The 18,901-nt window shown below is 43.6% G+C and overlaps 1 protein-coding gene across 1 annotated transcript in view; it reads right to left on the reverse strand.

The window, feature by feature from the left end:
• The window catches only part of SLC6A2 (solute carrier family 6 member 2), a 670,903-nt gene that overhangs the window by 346,763 nt on the left and 305,239 nt on the right, over nucleotides 1–18,901 (reverse strand). The gene's annotated exons all lie outside the window — the stretch shown is intronic.

Below are 18,901 nucleotides of genomic sequence, written 5' to 3' on the forward strand. Positions count from 1 at the left end.
GAGCTAGAGATATGCTGTAGAGTGACAATTTTGGCAGTGGGGGGATGCATAAATTGCAGAGACTAGGAGAAGAAAAGGGTCCGGAAAAGCCGAATTTTTGAAGGGTAAGGTGGAACCAATGAAAACTTACATTGTCAAAGGCTTTTTTAGCATTGAGGGTAATTATGGCAAGGTCGGAGGAGGTGTATATTTGTTGTTGGGAAAGAACGGCCAGGATTTTGCGGATATTTGCTGTCGCTGAGCGCCCCTTAGTAAAGCCTGCCTGTGATGGGTGAAGAAGAGACTGAATAACCTGGGCCAGTCAATTGCAATTATTTTAGATAACAACTTCACATCTAAATTTATCAGGGAGATTGGGCGGTATGAGCCAGGTTCGGTAGGGTCTTTGCCCGGCTTGAGGATGAGTTTAATGAAAGCCTGTGTACCTGTAGGGATGTAATTGTCACCATTCAAGATGTGTTGAAACAGGGTGGACAGAGGGTGAAAGTTGGTCTCTGGTAAGTTTGAATAATTCTGATGTGAAGCCATCAGGGCCAGGGGCTTTACCAGGGGAAAGTGAGGATATGGAGGCAATGACTTCTTCTTGAGTGATGGGGGCGCTCAGTTGGGTCAATTGGGCGGGCGAGATCGTTGGCAGGTAGACTTCATTCAGAAAATTGGTAGCCTGAGGTTATGTCTTCAGGAGAAGAAGTTAGGGTACCCGAGGGATCTTTAAGGGCGGTTATGTGAGTAGGGGTGTAGGGGCCTTTGCATAGCCTGGCTAAGCGCTTCCCTGATTTGTTTCCAAATTTATGATAGTGTAGGTCTAATGCGGATTTATGGAAATGTTCCAGGGCCAGTGCCCATTCGTCAAACTGAAGTTTAGCTGCCTTCCACTGTGCTGTATACTCCGGAGAGTGTTGCTGTTGGAGACGAGCATGGGCATGTTGCAAGGTCTCGCTTGCCGCCTTGTACTTGAGGGTCGCTTTCTTCTTATAAGAGGAAGCAAAAGCTATGATTCGGGGGGTGGAGAGTGAAAAGAGAACGGAAATCAGAGAGTGGTCTGAGATCACTAAATCTGAGATGAGGGGTGAGTGCAAGGAGTTGAACAGAAGGGAGTTACTGAAAAAATAATAGATTCTAGAAAATGAGTCGTGTGGGGGAGAGTAATAGGTGTATTCTTTGCCCGTGGGGTTGAACATTTTCCAGATATCTATAAGATGTAGGCTGTCTACAAAAGGGGGAAGGGGGAGGTGGGAATGGCGGTGAGGGTCTGTGCACGGGCAGACCAAGTAGATCTATCAGCCAAGTGGGCCATCGTTGCGTTAAAATCACCTCCTAGTAGCATGGGCATGTGGACGTGAGGGGCCAGAAGTCCGGTCAAAGTCTTAAAGAAAGGGGTGGAGGAAGGTGTGGGGGCATAAATATTGGAAAGAACAAACGAGTCAGTGTCTTGACCCAATGTAAGGATCCGGATTATGCCATCCTCATCTGTAGAAACCAGAGTGACATCCATTGTAACCTGTTTGTGGATGAGTATGAGGACCCCTGATTTGCCCCTGGGTGAAGCAGAGCCAAACACCCTGCCATATTCATAGCTTTTATTGCCCTAACATGTAGGGTGGGCAACACAGAAACAAGGCTGACATGCCTAAATCCCCAAAAAATAGAACAGGGGGGGAATCCTACCAGAAGACCAACTGCATGACCTTCTGTCCAAAACTGGCATCCGCAGTGGCATGAGCATCTACCTGGCAGAACTTTGTAAATGTTTGATAATAAGACTAGGTTTCAGCCTTACAAATTTGAATAACACAAGCTTGATGCTGAGCAGCTGAGGAAGAACTGACACTCCTGGTGGAATGGACTTTGACTGGAAAAGAAGAAACCTTACCCTTGCCACCATAGACCTAAGAAATTATCTGATGAATCCACCTACATATAGTCAGGAAGCAGTCTGAACCTTGTGAGAACCTTCAGGTAGAACAAACAGGAAATCAGGCTGTTGAAACAAGGCTGTAGACTTCAGAGAGCTTCAATAATATCCAAAGAGTGAAGCAATTTCTCTTTAGGATACTAGGATTAGGACAAAAAGATGGCAACACAATGTCCTGATAAAGGTGAAATGAAAGAACAAAAATACCTTAGGGTAAGAAAGAGGAACAAGGCTACAACACCAGGTTACAATGTTGTATTTTGGTGAAGAACCAGAAAAGGCTCCTTGCAGCAAAGTGCAGCCAACTCCAAGGCCGTGTGAGTTGAATGGCTACCAAAAACATGATCTTGCTCTTGAGAAGCAACAAAGGAATCTCTCTAAGATATTAGAATGTAGAAGTCTGCAAAACAGAGAAGACCAAGTTAAATTCACAGACCGAAGAAAAAACAAAATGGGCTCTGTTGGGCATGAAACCTACTGTGGTATGAAGTCTATTATTTAGCACTGAGGAGGGTGAGAATGACAGAGTCAAAAACACCCCTATCCCTCAGGACTTGAGCTTCAATAGCCATATTGTGAGAGCCATAGACATTAAATCTGGCAGACCTGAAAGAGCCCATGGATAATCTAGCAAGAGATCCATGATGTTCACATACCACTTTCTTTTTGGCCAAGCAGGTTCCATAAGAATCACTGAAATCTCCACCTTTATTCTGTGCAACAGCCGAGAAAGAAGCTGAAGTGGGAAGAAGGTACAGATCAGGGAAAACTGTTTGAGTCATCAGTCCTTCAAATGCAAATGTCTGAGAAATCCTGGTTCAAGATCCAAACCTCTCCATTGTCTTTTTGAATTGGTACACCAAGAGAGCCACATCTGGCTTTCCCCACTGCAGACCAATCTCTTTGAACACCTTTAGGTGAAGGTCCATTCTCCCAGATTCAGCTGCTGACGATTGAGAAAATCTATCCGATCACCACCCAGTGACATTAACACTTGCCATCCCTTCAACAAATACCCAATCCAAATACTGGAGACTAGACCAATCCCTTCTCACTAAGGTATCAGATATACTACACATCAGGGCCAAAATTGTTGAATTCTTTGAAACCAACAGCTCCCCTGAGGTATCCCCAATCACATTATGGGAAACACAAAAACGTGTCCTGAGAGGATTTCTTATATTGTTGAAATCTTCTAAAAGGAAAATCCACCAAGCCAAAACACAAACGCTAATTACCATATTTATCGGTGTATAACACGTACTTTTTCCTCCTAAAAATGGAGGAAAAAGCAGCAGTGCGTGTTATACCCCGATATTAAAAAAAAAACGGCCAGGAAGCATTGCCGAGAGCAGAAGGGGTGGGCCGGGCCAAGGAGAAGGAAGGACGAGCTGTCATAAGAGCAGAAGGGGGCGGGCCGGGCCGAGGAGAAGGGAGAACGAGCGAGCGCAGTCATCGCTAGTTCTTCCTTCTCCTCAGCCCGGCCCGCCCCCTTCTGCTCTTATGACAGCTAGTCCTTCCTTCTCCTCGGCCCGGCCTGCCCCTTCTGCTCTCAGCGCTGCTTCCCGCCCTTTTTTAAAACAAATTTGGTCAGATCCAATGGCGCTTGCGAGGCTGCATATTTGGACATTGCGCTTGCGAGGCTGCATATATGGACACTGCTGATGGGCTTCATATATGGACACTGCTGGTGGGCTGCATTTATGGACACTGCTGGTGGGCTGCATATATGGACACTGCTGGTGGGCTGCATATATGGACACTGCTGATGGGCTTCATATATGGACACTGCTGGTGGGCTGCATTTATGGACACTGCTGGTGGGCTGCATATATGGACACTGCTGGTGGGCTGCATTGATGGACACTGCTGGTGGGCTGCATTTATGGACACTGCTGGTGGGCTGCATTTATGGACACTGCTGGTGGGCTGCATATATGGACACTGCTGGTGGGCTGCATATATGGACACTGCTGGTGGGCTGCATATATTGACACTGCTGATGAGGATGCATTGTTGGACACTGCTGATGAGGCTGCATTCATGGGCACTGGTGAGATATCATTTGATTAAAAAAAAAAAAATGTTCTGAGTTCAAAGCTGTTTATTTTAAATGTAAGCTTTTTTCCTGAAATTTCTCTCCAAATATTGGGGTGCGTGTTATACGCCGGCGCGTGTTATACGCCGATAAATATGGTAATAAAATTAAAGTCCTTGAATCTGCTCACAAGCGAACTCAAGCACAAAGCACCTACCAAGACCTCTTAATGCACAGACAAATATTGTTAGATCACCTAAATATTAAAACCAAGCGTAAATTTATTCTACAACAAAAACTCTTCTACGAGTTTGGCAACAAGAGCAGTAAATTCTTAGCAAGAGCCCTACAGAAAAAAAGAGCATCCACCTCGATACACACAATCAAAGATAACGCAGGGAATTCTCACTCCAAAACTCCAGATATTGCAGCCCAATTTGAAGCATTCTACGCCTCACTCTATAACCTAAAATCAACTACATCTGATGGTGAGAAACGCTCATTAATACAATCCTTCCTAAATAATCACTGCCCCAAACCTATCCCAAACACAACATCTAGAGAACTAGATAGCCCAATTTCTACGGAAGAATTGAAGACAGCAATCTCCCAACTTATAGCAGGCAAAAGTCCTGGTCCTGATGGATACACCGCCCCATATTACTAGACCTTTATAGACATAATCTCTCATCCATTAACAAATGCATTCAACTCCCTCTCGTCACCCTCCCCATCATATCATAGGATGCTTGAAGCCCATATCACTGTTATTCACAAAGAAGGAAAAGACCCGACATCAGTTGTGAACTATAGGCCCATATCTTTATTGAACGTTGACATTAAACTATTCGCCAAAACTTTAGCCAACAGACTCCTCCTCATTATACCCCACCTGATTCACAAAGACCACGTAGGCTTTGTTCCTGGAAGGGAAGCCAGGGACAACACAATTAAAGCCATACATATTCATCATTGGATAACCTCTAACAAACTCAAGGGCTTTATGCTGTCGTTGGACATGGAGAAGGCATTTAACAGGCTGGACTGGACATTCATGGAAAATGTCCTTCAGCACATGGGATTTGGAAATAGATTAATTCACTCTATAATGTCTCTCTACTCCTCACCTTCCGCTTGAGTACGAGCGAACGGGAGCATGTCGAACGCCTTCTCCATTGGCAATGGAACGAGACAGGGATGCCCCCTCTCCCCAATTCTCTTTGTTATCACATTGGAACCCTTTCTAAGATCTCTAGCTCATAACTAAGACATTCAAGGAATAAAAATTGGCCCCCAATTATACAAAATCTCTGCCTTCGCGGACGATATATTCCTTTTTCTCACCAACCCTCTGCTAACCATCCCTGCCCTCCTGAAAGAATTTAGAAACTTTCAAACTATATCAAATTTTAAAAATTAACTTCTCCAAATCTCACGCCCTTAATGTATCTCTCCCTATCACTTTAGTAGAGCAATGTAAAACCTTTCCATTCCAATGGCAGCAGAAATCAATTAAATACCTCAACATTCATCTTACGTCCTCACTATCTGATCTCTTCTCAACCAACTTCGCCCCGTCCTTCAAAACATTAAAGCAGACATAAAATTATGGAACAAACCCCACTTTTCTTGGTTTGGCCGCGCAGCAATTATTAAAATGAATATCCTCCCATGCCTACTATACATTCTACAAACAGTCCCCATCAAAATTCCTAAATCATTCTTCCATTCATTCCAATCCATGTGTAACACTTTCTTATGGAATCAAAAAACTTCTAGAATATCATCCCACCTACTCTCGAAATCCAAGATGAATGGGGGTATAGGTCTCACAGATCTCCAGAAGTACCATTGGGCTTGCCATCTTACGAGATTGTTGGACTGGCTTTTACATGGACAAAACAAGGACTGGATTTCCATTGAAAATGCTTTCTCATCCGTCCCATTACAAGTAGTGCCCTGGATATCCCCAGACCTACTTCCTTCCTCCATCAAACACCACCTGCTTATAAATCCTACATTAACCTCCTTCATAATTACTTCCCAACACTTTCACATTTCTTCGAACCTTTTACACCCATCAAACCCAACCCATCCTTCACACCAGGCTTATCAGAGAAATTCCTACATAAGCAATGGAAAGACAAGCCAATTCGAGCACATCAGTTTTACAACCAAGGAATCCTGATAAACCGTACTGACCTCAGACCAGACTCTTCTACTCCCCTTATCCCCAACTGGACTTACTTTCAAATTGGACACTTCTTAAACTCCCTAAACCAAACCAACACCATCTCTAGAGACCTTTCGTCATTTGAAAAACTCTGTTGTAGCTCTGTCCCCAGACGACACCTCATCTCCCAGACATATAACCTCCTCTTCTCGGAAACACTCACCTGCTCTAACAAAGCTCTCCTAGCCTGGCAATCTGACTTAAACACTGCCATCTCGGAACAGGACTGGAAGAATATCTGCTATATCACACATAAAAGCCCCCTTAATGTCTCCACACAAGAAAATTGCTACACGATTCAGACTAGATGGTACAGAACTCCATCTCTCCTCCACAAATCCTACCCCAACATTTCCAACCTATGCTAGAGATGCAGTAACTCACCAGGTAGTCTCTTACATGTGTATTGGTCATGTCCTAGAATCCAGCCATTCTGGAAGCAAATACACAGTACCATAACAGAAATTGTGAACACCCAGATACACTTCACTCCAGCACAATACCTACTAAATCATTCTAATACCCCTCCACACAGCCAAAGCATGCATTCCCCTGCACTTGAAATCACAGACACCTCCATCAACTAAAGAATGGCTACACAGAGTAGATAAAATTGCAAAATTAGAAGAAATTGAAGCCATTGCCAAAAAAAACCTGAAAAATATGCTCACACCTGGGCTCCCTGGACGGAATTCACCAAATCCACAAGGTACACCCTCCTGATGAATACCTCTTAGAATTTAATATTCTACACTCTATATCAGCTTAATCTCAACCCTCTCATGCAGACACTTCAGTTTCAGAAATCGCTTAGACTCTGGGGTAATGGCGTGCCCTTCAACTCCTCCCTTGCCCCATACACCTGTTCTGTCTAACCTGCTCCCAATAGGTGGGAGTGGGACGCTAGATCACCAGATGGCACAACATGCAGCATCTAACAACGATAGGAGTGATGAACATATATCATACTTAAATATAAGATAGAGATACCGACACACTTAAATACAGCTTGAGGTCGCCCAATTCTAGTTTACGATCCTAACAATGCACTCTGACAGACCTTAGAAGCCTTAGGTAATTGCTCATAATTCCTAAATACTTTCTCTCTAACCCTAAAAAATAGTTAAGACATTGTCTCTAGGATATTATACGCAGATAACCTCCCCTTCGGATATTTTTCCCCCTTCTTTCTGTTTTTTTTTTTTCTAATAATTCTGCATTTCTGGTTACAAGATGTTTATTTACAAAGTTTGAAAAGTTTTAATTCTTGTGAACATTCCACCGCTCTCCTGACGGTAATTCTTCTGTTCAATATGTTTATTCTTGTATCAAAATTTTCTAATGTTCTCTTGTTATTTGACTGTATGAACAAACTTTTTTGGAAAAAAAAAAAAAAGAGAAAATCCACCCGACAATTTTCCACACAGGTAATGCAGACAATGGAGGAACATGACATTCTGCTGAAGACAAGATCATGCCCACTTCTTCCTGAGCAGCGTTTGTCCCTCCTTGATGGTTGATGTGACACTGACTGTTCCAGGTGTGGGTAACAGCTGTGACCAATTGTTCCAAAATGTTGATTGTCAACTTCCTTTCCTCTAACGATCTTGTTCTCTGTACCCACAGGTTCTCCTGTACAGCTCCACAGCTTGGAAGGCTGGCCTGCTGGCAAGACCTTCCTTTTCATCTGTAGGATTTCCAGATTGAGTAATTTGGGAGCCCACCTTACCTCAGCCCCCCCCCCCCCACCCCACCTCTCTGTGTGTGTACGGCCATAGCTTGCTGTGGGTTAATATGCCTGTGAAACTGACAGCAAAGAACATAGTATTTGATGGCTAGAGGTACATTAGGCATTCACAGGATACAGAAGTAAGTGTCGGCCTGTATAGGCCCCAAATATTAGCTCACATGGGTTTAACCACTTAAGCCCCGGAGGATTTGGCTGCCCAAAGACCAGGCCCTATTTTTTGATTCGGCACTGTGTGACTTTAACGGACAATTGCGCGGTTGTGCGACGCTGTACCCAAATTAAATTGACGTCCTTTTTTTCCCACAAACAGAGCTTTCTTTTGGTGGTATTTGATCACCTCTGCGATATTTACTTTTTGCACTATAAACAAAAAAAAAAAGCAACAATTTAAAAAAAAAAAACAATATTTTTCACATTTTGAAAAAAAATGAAATTCCCCAAAAAAATGTAAAAATCAAAATGTTTTTAACATTTTAGGCCAATTTGTTTTCTGCTACATATGTTTGGTAAAAAAAATTGCAATAAGCGTATTTTGATTGGTTTGCGCAAAAGTTATTGCGTTTACTAAGGGAAGGATTTTGTCATTTTTATTGTTTTTTTTTTTTTTTTTAACAAGTAATGGCGGTGATCTGCGATTTTTTTTGCGGGACTGCAACATTGCGGCGGACAGATCGGACCCTTGACTGACATTTTTGACACTTTTGGGGGTACCAGTGACATTACTACAGTAATCAGTGCTATACAGATGCACTGTTACTGTAAAAATGACACTGGCAGGGAAGGGGCTAACTTTATTGGTGATGCAGGGGTTAAGTGTGTCCCTAGGGGCGTGGTTCTAACTGTAAAGGGGTGTGGCTAGTGATGTAACCACAGAGACATACGATCCTACATAGCAGGATCGTATGATCTCTGCAGTTAGATCAGGGAGAATGACAGGCGGCTTTGTTTACATTAGCCGCCTGCCTTTCTCCCTCTCCACCGGGAGATCGCGAGTGACCGGTGAACATCGGGTCCGCCGGTCACACGCGCGCGGACATGTTAGGGAACGAGCGGGGGCGGTAGCGCGCCTCAGGCGGCCCCCTAGAGGCTCTCAGGCTAGCGACGTAGTACTATGTCACTTTGCCTGTACGGGGCTGACTGCCGCAGTAAATATACTGTGGGCGGTCGGCAAGTGGTTAACTGACAGCTAAGAACGTAGTATTCTGTGGCTGAAGGTACATTAGGCTTTCACAGGATACAGAAGTAAGTGTCGGCCGTACAAGGCCCCAAAAATTAGCCCACATGGGTTTAACTGACAGCAAAGAACGTAGTGTATATGATGGCTGGAGGTACATTAGGCATTCACAGTATACAGAACACTAAGTGTCGGCCTGTATAGGCCCCAAAAATTAGCCATTCAATGGACATGCTCAAATGTGAAGTAATCTGTTTGTATGGGATTACCTATAGCGCTGGCTTAAAATATTTGCAATATTTAAATATTAAAAATTTAAATAACATGTAAACCCCGTGATCTGATGCGAATGGTGTATAAATTATATAAATATACTTAAGTAAAATTGCAATGATTAATAAATATGATAATACATATAAATATACAAGTTAATATATCGTGCAAAAATTGAATATTCTCATAAGGTTTCCTTAACCACTTGCCGACCGAAACAAGTACATACAGTGCCTACGGCCCCCTTGAACTTTTCGACCTTTTGCCACATTTCAGGCTTCAAACATAAAGATATAAAACTGTGATTTTTTGTGAAGAATCAACAACAAGTGGGACACAATCATGAAGTGGAACTAAATTTATTGCATATTTCAAACTTTGTTAACAAATAAAAAACTGAAAAATTGGACTGGGACGGAGATTTGTCTTCCAACAAGACAATGATCCAAAACATAAAGCAAATTCTGCAATGGAATGGTTCACAAATAAACATATCCAGGTGTTAGAATGGCCAAGTCAAAGTCCAGACCTGAATCCAATCGAGAATCTGTGGAAAGAACTGAAAACTGCTGTTCACAAACGCTCTCCATCCAACCTCACTGAGCTTGAGCTGTTTTGCAAGGAGGAATGGGCAAAAATTTCAGTCTCTCGATGTGCAAAACTGATAAAGACATACCCCAAGCAACTTACAGCTGTAATCACAGCAAAAGGTGGCGCTATAAAGTATTAATTTAAGGGGGCTGAATAATTTTGCACGCCCAATTTTTCAGTTTTTTATTTGTTAAAAAATTTTGAAATATCCAATAAATTTCGTTCCACTTCATGATTGTGTCCCACTTGTTGTTGATTCGTCACAAAAAATTAGTTTTATATCTTTATGTTTGAAGCCTGAAATGTGGCAAAAGGTCGAAAAGTTCAAGGGGGCCGAATTACTTTTGTAAGCCACTGTATACTGCGGCGGTCAGCCCCGGCCAGGCAAAGTGACGTATCGGTACGTCACTAGCCATTGCCGCTCTGGCGCATACGCTCCCACGGTCCCGCCGATGGCTTGATTGGGTTCAGAACCGATCAGTCATCAGGTCCATGCCAATCATTTTTGGCCTGGACCTTTAGAACGGTTCTGCCCAATCAGATTCTGTGCTGAGCCTGTCAAATGTAAACATAGGCTCAGAAAAGATGTGTCCTCCCCTCCCATGATCCTTTTTGGATCCAGCGTGAGAGGAGAGCACATCTAACTGTAAGTACTGCACCAAGCACACACTTTTACACTTAGATAGGCACATTTAACCCCCGATCGCCCCCCCAGTTAACCCCTACACCCCCTGTCACAGCACACACTGTATACAGCATCTAGCATTTTCCTATATACCTGTATAAGTGTGATTTGTGACCAGGTGTAGCGCTTGGGACCCCTCCCTTTTTCACTTAAAATACCCGCCCCCCAATAAAGATTTAACCCCCTGATCCCCCCTGATGCCCCCCTGATCACCCCCAGTTAACCCCTTCCCCCCCTGTCACATTGAACACTAATACAAACGTAATATACTGTTTTTCTGTATTTTGTATTAGTGCAATTGTGACTTGACTTAGCGCTAGCGAGTTAGCTTCTGTCCCAAAGGAGGTTTAGGGTCCCTGCCACCCCCCCAATAAAGATTTAACCCCCTGATCCCCCCTGATCACCCCTACACCCCCTGTCACAACACATACTGTATACAGTATATAGCATTTTCCTATATCCCGTATAAGTGTGATTTGTGACCAGGTGTAGCGCTTGCGACCCTCCCTTTTTCACTTAAAATACCTGCCACCCCCCAATAAAGATTTAACCCCCTGATCCCCCATGACCCCCCCCCCCTGATCCCCCCAGTTAACCCCTTCACCCCTGTCACATTGCACCCTAATACAAACGTAATATACTGTTTTTTTGTATTTTGTATTAGTGTGTTTGTGACCTGAATTAGCGCTAGCAAGTTATTTTTTGTCACAAGGAGGTTTAGGGTCCCTGCCACCCCCCCAATAAAGATTTAACCCTCTGATCCCCCCTTGATCACCCCTACACCCCCTGTCACAACACACACTGTATACAGTATAAAGCATTTTCTATATACCCGTATAAATGTGACTTGTGACCAGGTTTAGCGCTTGCGGACGTTCCTTTTATCCTTACCCGCCACCCCCTCCCAATAAAGATTTAACCCCCTGATCCCCCCTGATCACATCCAGTTAACCCCTTCCCCCCTGTCACATTGCACACTAATACACACGTAATATAGTGTTTTTACTGTATTTTGTATTAGTGTGATTGTGACTTGAGGTTGCGCTAGCAAGTTCGTTTCTATCGCAAAGGAGGTTTAGGGTCCCCGCCACCCCTCCAATAAAGATTTAACCCCCTGATCCCCCCTGATCACCCCCAGTTAACCCCTTTATTGCCCTGTCACAGTGTCACTTTTATAGTGTACAGTTTTTTTTTCTGATCACTATTATTAGTGACACAGGTGAAATTAGCTAGTGTTCGTGTCAGTCTAAAAAAGCACAGATCCCCACCGCATAGTTAGAAATAACCCCTTGATTACCACACAAACACACACACACGCACATACTCTTCCATTACTAGTATAGTGTTTGAACAGATCAATATCTGATCTGATCAGAACTATACTAGCGCCCCCATAGTTTAGGGTTCCCAAAACGCGATGTTTGCACGATCAGCACTGATTCCTGCCAGCACCTGCGTTTAACCCTTTCACCCAGGCAAGTGTAGTAATCAATAGATTACTGTCACTTACAAAAAAACACAACAAACAAAACCGCTGTGTTAGCTAGAATGAGCAGTTTATTTTGGAATCGCTTTAAAAATAGTCCTTGACAACCAGGTGCTTTTATTACCTGAGAGTCGCACTACTGTACTGTACTGTACACGGCCGTGTCAGATGATAGCTATGGGGAAGCTACACTGACAGAATTAGTGTCAGTATACGAACCTGATGACGGCAGCGGCTCCCTGACAGATAGCTCCGACGACGAATGGGTTCCTGTTAGACCCAGGCGTACCTGACCCCATTCTGGAGTTGTTGAGATGCAGGAATCGCAGGGTGCTTGTATGGAGCAGAATGTCATTACTAGTGCCGCTCATCCTTCTGGTGACCTGGCAAGCACCAGCGGCCTAGTACACCCTGGACCTACTACAACCAGCACTGCAGTAACACTTGGTGACGTGGTGAGTCCCATAAGTGCAGTTGAAGCTGGTGCGGTGGCTAGCACGAGTAGTGGCCAGCAGCCACCGCGTATTCGAAGACAGGCCCGTAGAGCCCATAGTGCCCTCCCTAATGCGCTGACATATCCCAATTGGCAACCCACAGATTCTACAGCGCCAGCACTTCCCCCATTCACTGCCCAACCTGGAATTCACTTGGAGACAGCTGGTTTTACGCCCCTGAACTTTTATGAGCTGTTCTTCACGGAAGATCTTTACGGATCTATTGTGGGTCAATCAAATTTATACGCACAACAATTTTTTCGCCGCCAACCCCAATTCGCCCCTTGCCAGACTATTCGGCTGGAAACCTATAACGGTTTCCGATTTTAAAATCGTTCTGGGCCTTTCCCTCCACATGGGCATAAATAAACAGAGTGAATTGTGGCTATATTGGTCCACTAGCCCACTTCACCATATGTGCATGTACCTCCATGTCCAGGGCGAGATACGAGCAAATTCTGCGATTTATGCATTTCAGCGACAATGAAATCTGTCGTCCTCGGGGAGACCCTGCATATGATCAGCTCCACAAAATTCGGCCCTTCATAGACCACTTCAATCAGCAGTTTGCAGCCTTGTTTACCCCCCGAACAAGTTGTCTGGGTTGACGAGTCCCTGATTAAATTTACTGGCCGCCTTGCTATGAAACAGTACCTCCCCAGCAAGCGTGCCAAGTACGGGGTCGAGCTGTATAAACTGTGTAACAGGGCCATAGGTTATACAGTTAGTTTCCGGGTCTATGAGGGAAAAGACAGCTGTGTGGAGCCCCCGAACTGTCCAGACTACATAGGGAGCAGCGGCAAAATAGTTTGGGACTTGGTGTCACCCTTATCTGGAAAGGGGTACCATTTGTAAGTGGACAACTTTTACACAAGCATGCCACTATTTAGTCATCTTTCTGAATTACAAATTGGCGCATGTGGCACCGTGCGAACTAATCGCCGGGGGTTCCCCCAACGACTTGTAAATTCCCATCTTAGTCGGGGGGCGAGAGCCTGCTTGAAAATGGACAAATTGCTTGCAGTGAAGTGGAGGGGTACACGAGATGTTTATGTTCTGTCCTCCCTTCACGCAGACACGCCGATCCAAATTCCTACGGCAACTGGCGTTATGGAGAAACCCCTCTGTGTCCATGAATATAACCTTAATATGGGAGGGGTGGACCTTAACGACCAGCTTTTGGCGCCGTATTTAGTTGCCCGTAAAGCCAGACGCTGGTACAAAAAAGTGTCTGTTTATTTATACCAATTGGCTATGCTGAACGCCTTTGTCCTATACAGGGTGTCAGGGTGAACTGGATCCTTCTGGGAATTCCAGGAAGCGATCATCCTTGCCTACCTGTACCCAGAAGGCATGCCTGCCCAACTTCCCCTTCCAGATGCAGTGAGACAGCTGCATGAGAGGCATTTTTCACATGTCCTCCCGAGTACCCCTACCCAAAGACGACCCCAAAGAAGATGTTGTGTCTGTAGCAGGCGCAAGTTTAGGCTATTATTGTCCCAGATGTCCTGACCAACCTGGTCTCTGCATCGGGGAATGTTTCGAGTGCTACCATACACTAGTGGAGTATTAGTGTATGGTACAGCACGACACAGTGTAGGGCACACAAACACAGGGTCTCGAAAGATGTTGGATGGCTATCGACATTTTGAGAGACCCAAGCTGGAAAATCGCAGTCGCAAATCGAGAAAAAACAGTTCGAAAAATAAAAGAATCCAAAAACAGTTGTTGTATCAGTCATTTTATATGTTCTTCTACTCTTCCTACTGTACTTTTACTGTACTTTGTTTGTTTTTCATTCTTTTGTGAACCTGTTTCTCTTGCAGGTACTCGTCGGCTGCCACATTGATTTTATATATTCTGACACAAACAGCGTTTGCGCTCAGCATATATGGATACCTTTGCTGCCAGCAGCTGTGGTGATTTTCTGATTTCAGCACTGCAGTTAAAATACTATTTAGGTATACGTGGAATAGTGTCGTGTATACCCATCATTAAATTAAGTGGGTGGATGTTTGGGCAGTTAATGATGGGTAATACTATACATTATTCCTGTGCTGATTTCTGATAGGTTCTTATTTTTTTTCGTTCAGCCCATAGGCTGCATGAAAAAAAAAAACCTACACTATATGCCAAACAAGGACCAGCAATGTACTGGTACGGTGCTGGACTTTGAGTGGTTATACCAGGATGATGCCTGCAGATTTAGGCATCATCTTGGTATCGTTTTTTACAGCCAGCGGTCGGCTTACATGTAAAAGCAACCCTAGTGGATAATTGGCCACTAGATTGCTTTTACATGCAGTGGGAGGGGACTCCCGGGGACTCCCGGGGACTCCACCCCCCGCCCCCCACCACCGCCTTCTGTCGCCTTCCGTGGTTTTTCTCGGGCTCTCTTGTCCCACCGGTTAACCCGAGAGTGCAGCCAGTGGTTCAATTATCAAACCATAGAGCTAATTGGAGATGAGAATGGCTCCAATCATCTCTATGCCATAAGATACCGGAAGCTACAAGCATTTCATGACTTCTGTTTCGCCAGAAATAAACAGGGCCATTGGGAAATTGGGAAAGTATTTTATCACACCAATTTTGGTGTGGTAAGATGAGTTAAGGTCAGAGTCTCCTAGAGTCTAAAAAAACCCAATTTTTTAAAAAAAGAGTACCTGTCACTACAGACTGCTATCATAGGGGATATTTAAATTCACTGTGATAACAATAAAAATGATTAAAAAAAAAAAATTAAAGGAAAGGTGTCAAAATAACATAAAAAAGCAAAATAAAAAAATAAATAAAAAAATCAAGCCCCCCCCTGCCCCCCCGTGCTTGCGCGCAATGGCACACGCAAGCGTTGGTCTAGTGTCATATGTAAACCGCGAACGCCAGGTCGAGTGCAGTAATTCTTGCAGTAGACCTCCTCTGTAAGTCTAAAGTGGTAACCTATAAAGACTTTTAAAGGCTTTTAAAAATGTAGTTTGTTGCCGCTGCACAGGCGTGCGCAAATTTTAAAGCATGTCATGTTTGGTATCTATGTACTCGGCATAAGATCATCTTTTAAATTTTACCAAACAAATTGGAATTATATAGTGTATTTGTGCAATAAATTAAAAAAATATATTTTTTTCGCAGAAATTGTGTTTGGAAAATCTGTGCGCAAATACCGTGTGACAAAAAAATTTGCAACATCCACCATTTTATTCTATAGGGCCTCTGCTTTAAAGAAATATATAATGTTTGGGGGTTCAAAGTAATTTTCTAGTAAAAAAAAAATATTTTTTCATGTAAACAAAAAGTCACAGAAAAGGCTTGGTTTTCAAGTGGTTAGAAGAGTGGGTGATGTGTGGATAAGATAGAGCATAAAATTCCGGGACAGTTCAAACACCCCCCAAATGACCCCTTTTTGAAAAGTAGACACCCAAAGCTATTTGCTGATAGGCATATTGAGTCCATGGAGTATTTTATATTTTGCCCTAAGTTTCGGGAAGATGACAATTTTTTTTTTTTTTTTTTTTTACAGAAAGTTGTCACTAAATGATATATTGCTTACACATGCCATGGGAATATGTAAAATGACACCCCAAAATACGTTCTGTTGCTTCTCCTGAGTACAGGGATACCACATGTGTGAGACTTTTTGGGAGCCTAGCTGTGTATGCGACCCCGAAAACCAATCCCCATCTTCAGGTTTTCTAATGGCGTAAATTGCTGATTTTACCACTGCACTACCTGTTACAGTTTCAGATGCCCTGAAATTTCAAGATAGCACAAACCCCCCCCCCCCCAAATGACCCCATTTTGCAAAGTAGATACTCTAAGCTATTTGCTGAGAGGCATGGTGAGTCCATGGAATATTTTATATTTTGCCACAAGTGTCGGGAAAATTATGATTTTTTTTTTTGTTGTTTTTTTTACACAAAGTTGTCACTAAATGATATATTGCTCACACATGCCATGGGTATATGTGAATCCCTAGGGAGGTCTCCCTTTGTAATGCTGCCCGAATGCCGAGAAGAATCTGCATAATGCTTCACTGAAATGTCCATATGCGGGTCTCTCAGCTAATGAAGATTCAGAAGACGTCTCAGGAATTCTGCAGCGCACAGCCAACATTCTGGGTGGATGACAGGAGGAGGGTTGCGGCAGGAAAAGGTACCTGTTTGGAGGGGACGCACCCTGGCCCTGGGAGGTCATATGGTCCTAGTGTCATAAGGCACATAGGGCCCACACAATCCGGTGAGTGTGAAATTCATCTATTTTATCACGGTGAAACACAAGGAGGGACACCAGGGAAAGAGTGGAATAATCTATCACGAAGCACCGAGCACTATTCACTGTGCACTTTATTTTGAACTTTTACCACTAAGAAGTCACATCATTATAAACCTTTCTGCACATGAGCTTATTTTGCACATGAACTTTAAGGAAACCTTATGAGAATATTCAATTTTTGCACGATATTTTAACTTGTATATTTATATGTATTATCATATTTATTAATCATTACATAGTTAGTGAGGTTGAAAAAAGACACCAGTCCATCCAGTTCAACCTATGATGTGTGTGTGTGTTTGCTTTTACCCGTACATTGTATACCCCTGTATGTTGTGGTCTCTAAGGTGCCCATCTAACAGTTTTTTGAAACTATCAATGCTCCCTGCTGATACGACTGCTTGTGGAAGAGAATTCCACATCCTTACTGCTCTTACAGTAAAGAACCCCTTACGCATTTTAAGGTTAAACCGCCTTTCCTCTAGTTTCAGTGAGTGGCCACGTGTCTTATTGCATCTTCTTTCTCTGAATAGTTTGTTCCTTATGCTAGGGTCGCCAGTACAGTATTTGAACATTGATATCATATCCCCCCTCAGTCGTCACTTCTCCAGAGTGAATAGGTTCAGTGCTTGTAGTCTTTCCTCATAGCTGATGTCCTCCATTCCCCTAATTATTTTTGTTGCCCTTCTCTGGACTCTTTCCAGTTCCAGCACATCCTTCCTGAGGACCGGTGCCCAGAACTGGACAGCATACTCCAGATGTGGCCGGACCAGAGTCTTGTAGAGTGGGAGAATAATCTCTTTATTTCTGGAGTGAATCCCCTTTTTTATACATCCCAGTATTCTGTTGGCGTTATTTGCAGCGGCTTGGCATTGCATGCCACTGCCAAGCCTGTTGTCTACCAGTACTCCCAAGTCTTTTTCCATCCTAGACTCACCCAGAGGCTCCCCCCCTAGTGAGTAGCTTGCTTTCTGGTTTTTGGCCCCCAAGTGCATTACTTTACATTTTTCAACATTAAACCTCATCTGCCATGTAGTTGCCCACCCTGTTATTTTGTTCAGGTCCGCTTGTAAGGTTTCCACATCCAGCTTGGAAGATAATGGCATGCTTAGTTTAGTATCATCTGCAAATACTGAGATTGTACTAGATATCCCCTCCTCTAGATCATTTATGAATAAATTAAACAGGATTGGTCCCAGGACAGAACCCTGGGGGACCCACTTTCCACACCCGCCCAATCCGAGTACTCCCCATTAATCACCACCCTCTGAACTCTCCCCTGGAGCCAGTTCTCTATCCAGGTACTCACCTTATGGTCCATACCTACCTTCCTTAGTTTGTACAGTAAGCGTTTGTGGGGAACGGTGTCAAAGGCCTTTGCAAAGTCCAGATACACCACCTCCACAGGCTTTCCTTTATCTAGGTGGCAGCTCACTTCATCGTAGAAGGTTAATAGATTGGTTTGGCAAGAACGATTTTTCATAAATCCATGCTGATTACTACTTATAATACCGTTTTCATTACTAAAGTCTTGTATGTGGTCCCTTAACATCCCCTCCAAAATCTTGCAGACTACAGATGTTAGGCTGACCGGCCTATAGTTCCCCGGGATACACCTCGGCCCCTTTTTAAATATTGGTACCACGTTGGCTTTTTTCCAATCAGCTGGCACCATACCCGTCTGTAAACTATCCTTAAAGATCAAGAATAATGGTCTGGCAATCACCTGGCTGAGCTCTTTAAGAACCCTCGGGTGCAAGCCATCCGGTCCCGGGGATTTATTTATGTTAAGTTTCTCTAGTTTAGTTCTAAGTCTATCTTCTGTTAGCCATGGCGGCATTTCCTGAGGTGTATTTTATAGTTCGGCCTTACAAGCAAGGTTTGTGTAGCCCTCCGATTCTTTTGTGAAGACTGAAGAGAAGAAATTATTTAACACTTCCGCCTTTTCTCTGTCCTCAGTGGCCATATTTCCTTTGTCATCTTTTATGGGGCCAAT

Source organism: Pelophylax lessonae (assembly GCF_965119305.1).
Source record: "Pelophylax lessonae genome assembly, chromosome: 10".
NCBI lineage: Eukaryota > Metazoa > Chordata > Amphibia > Anura > Ranidae > Pelophylax > Pelophylax lessonae.